Raw genomic sequence first — 3790 nt, 5'->3', positions numbered from 1 at the left:
AGTGAAAAGTCTTTATTTAATCTATATATTGAATTCAAGTGATATATTTTCTTTTGCTATATTTCTGAATGAGATAAGTAGATGGTAGATTTTATTTCAATAGTAGATTTTAGATGGTAAATGATAATAAGCTAACCAAAATTTTGAACCTAGGAACTCAAACTTTTTTCCTAACCTGGGAACTCAACATTTTTTCCTTAAAGGAAGAATGTTTAACTCAGCTTAGACTACTTGTCATGTACCCCAGAGAGACTGGGGTTAGCCCATGGTGAGGCCGGAATATACAGTAACCCTGGGCAGTCCCACCGCCCTTAAAAGAAAAACAATTAACCACAGATGATACAAAACTGCGAATTAATACCCAAACAAATAGAATACATTGTTTGGAACTAATAAAACAAATTAATGACAGAAAAACACGATTCACCATAAATAGCATGATTCACCATAAATAGCACAATCTAAATGCCAAAAAAGAAAGAAAATGTATTCCAAGTCATGAGAAGGAACAATTGGCTCAACAATGATGAGGAATGTACAATGTTATGCTTGTAGGTAAAAATTTGTTGCTCACAAAAAATAAAAAAATATGGAACTTCCAATGTCTACAACATGAGGCTTCCACAAGGCTAAGATGGAGCCAAAACCCTTGCTATGAAGATTCATACATAGAAGTTTTTGGGCCCAAGGGAGGCACCCTCTTTTTATTGAGTAAGAGAAGAATCCCACAATTTGATTTCCTAGAATTCAAAGGCTCGCTATTATTATTTTATTATGAAGTATATCTTGCTTTATTATGAAGTGTATCTTGCAAGCAGAAGTCATGCGCAAAATTGCAATATAAGGAAAGAAAGCCTTAACGAAACATTTCAGTGGGCATAGGATTTTCCCAGATCAATGCAACGAATTGTACAAAGGTTTGTTTCACAATTTATGATGAACACTAAGAATTTGAGGTGCAATCATCTTCCTTGACCTATGCATATTGCGATGGAGTGCTACCTAACCATAAATTTAGCTATTGAAAATCCGGAACTCTACCTAACCATAAATTTAGCTATTGAAAATCCTGAACTGAGAAGAACTGACCCAAACATAAATAAGCACCCATGTCAACATAAATAAGCCTATCTATATCTAAGTTGTATGGAAGCAGATATTGAATTGTTTTAATAGTCAAGATCTGATTACAGTGAAATGATATATAAAAAATATGACAATTGAAAATCCCCATGAACTACAAACATATAAAATTATCTTTAAATATGTTTTGCTCCCATTCACTTCAACAATTTAGAAATGCAGAAACTTAGATTTGTGAGTTTTTAGGATGGAGGGTGTCTATTTCATAGGCCAAAATCAAGGTTCTAAAATTTAGAGTCTTACACTTTGTTTAGAAAAATTTTGCCTTAGAGCGTTTCCTTTGCAACTTTTGGTGCAAATGCTAGTTTTATTCTCCAAACATTAAAATAATTTAAGATTTTTAATATTTATTATAATACCATGGGTTAATACATAATTTACCAATACCACATGTCCAAAAACTATAATTCTTTTCAAAATCAAAAATATTTTATAAATATTTTATTTTAAAACATTTTTTTATATTGATTTAAAATAATATATATATATGATTAAGTTGAGAAAAAATTGTAAGGTAACTTTTAAAAAGTTACATTAAAAAATGCAAATTGGTCAAAATAAAATAACTTTTATCAATACAAGATGCTCACAAACTATAATTTTTTTCAAAATGAGAAATATTTTATTTTAAAACATTTTTTATATTGATTTAAAATTATATATATAATTATTGCATAGAGAATATGTTGTAAAATATAAACCCATTGTCTCTCCAAGACTAGGTTGTTTCAAAGCCATTTACAGCTTGATAGAACAAGATATAGGCATTGCAATCCTTGCTCGCATGGGATGCTGCTGTTTCAGAAGACCCAAAGAAATCCTGCAGCTCACTCTCCTCCATTATTTCCACCTTCTCATCATCAAACTTGACCCACTGGCCGCAGCTGAAAACTAGAGCAATGTAATGCCCACAATTCACCCTGCGCCCCACATGCACCACAACACCAAATAAAGAGTACAGAGGATCCTCTGCATCTTCATCTGCACGACTGTTAACAGGCAATCTCAACTCCACTGGGAAAGCCACACGATAACACAACTTCTTGAATCCCACAACTTCACCATGTTGTGTGTATTTGAAACGTTTCAGCTGACAAACCAGAATTTGAGGTGCAGAATTGATCCTCAGCCTTTTCTCGGCTTCTTGAAAATGACAGCACATGTCACACCAGTACTTGTTTTTCCCAACCAGTTTCTCCGCAGCGCTGAATGCATTCAGACAGCTTGACAGAGAAGAATTTTGTTGTATCTCCACGCTCACATCCATGAATGGCTCTTCTCTGCATGTTACACACTCGCAGCACAGGCAGCGAGTCTCGTTTGTGAAAGTACCTCCGAATATCTCACGAATGCTCTGCGTGTTATTCCATATCGTGATATCTTGGTCGACATTATTCAAAAGAAATATCAAAAACTCATGTGCATCTTGCTGGGCTTCACTGCAACTGAAAATCTCGTTTTCTTCCATCACCAACTCTACAAGCCGTCGAGGAGAAACGTGGGGCTTTTTTCTGGAGTTCATTTGATGGAATAAATCTGCCAAGCACGTCAGTAGTTTATTTTTCTCATCATAACTCCCTCCATATTCACAGTAATATTGGAGTAACTTATTTCTGAAAGGAGCACAGAAATACAGAACCTGAACAATGCTGTTACAGTAACAGGTATTCCCCAAGTTCTGGAGACCAACGTACCCATTTTCATCGTTTGTGGGAAAAAACCCTGAAATCATATAATGGGCGTACTTCAAAGCTTTCAATCCCAAATTCAATACATTCATCAAAAAATTTACCAAAAGCATCATAACTCTTTCTGGTTAATGAGCAGCAGAATATGGATGAAGCACTGCTATATATCTCTGTGATCCTTCGTGAATTTTCAAATCAGAAATTATAGGCAAAGCTAATTTGGAAAAAATACTGTCCAGCTGCCGACATTTGTAACATCAGATCGACCCTTTATGGGATTGGAAAGAGTAATTAAAAAAATGATCGTCGGGCCGACATCTTCGCACTTTCTAGTGGACGGATTAATTTTATATTTTTTATTCAAAGTCAAATCACGCCACTTCATTGTTCGATATTTCATAATGATCGTCCTTCAATTCAGCGTATAGTTTCATAAATATATATAACAAATACATAAATCAGATCCGAAAGGTTTAGTCTTCAACGTTTTTGTCGGTAAAATAAGATTTTATAGTTTTCGACTAAGGGACATCAAAGGTTGTTTAACGAATAAATGCTGCACTCCTTTTAATCAACATTAAGAGTTCGAAGTTTATGTCCCTAGAAGTCTCTATAAATTCCAAAAGCCGAAAATAATTTTGAATAACATTGGTGACTTTTTAAAGATTTGAAAACTAAAATAGTAAATTAAAGTTTTTTATAATAATTTGTTGTGTTTATAGCAATTAATATTTTTGGAGCCATAGTTATATTAACATAATCTGATAGATATGTCAATCATTAGATTTTGTATTTGGTTAAATCTAATGAGTGACACATATTGCCTTATTGTATTAATGGAGCCATAGCTTTACAAATATTGATAGTCTACATTTATATTTCCACTCTAGGTTGATGAAGCTTGGTTGACTAAATTTTGACTTTGAGTGATTGAAGTTTTGTTGACTTTTATTTATTTA

At 33.5% G+C, this 3790-nt stretch overlaps 1 pseudogene; it reads right to left on the bottom strand.

Annotated features, from left to right (window-relative positions):
- Window positions 1-1861: 1861 nt before the first annotated feature.
- LOC149140977 (ubiquitin carboxyl-terminal hydrolase 4 pseudogene) lies at window positions 1862-2947 on the bottom strand (annotated as a pseudogene).
- Between the last annotated feature and the right edge of the window lie 843 nt (window positions 2948-3790).

This window comes from Pinus tabuliformis, chromosome X (assembly GCF_031772625.1).
Source record: "Pinus tabuliformis cultivar Carrire ecotype Pingquan chromosome X, CPIR1, whole genome shotgun sequence".
Classification (NCBI taxonomy): domain Eukaryota; kingdom Viridiplantae; phylum Streptophyta; class Pinopsida; order Pinales; family Pinaceae; genus Pinus; species Pinus tabuliformis.
This window is presented reverse-complemented; position numbering and strand designations above follow the sequence as displayed.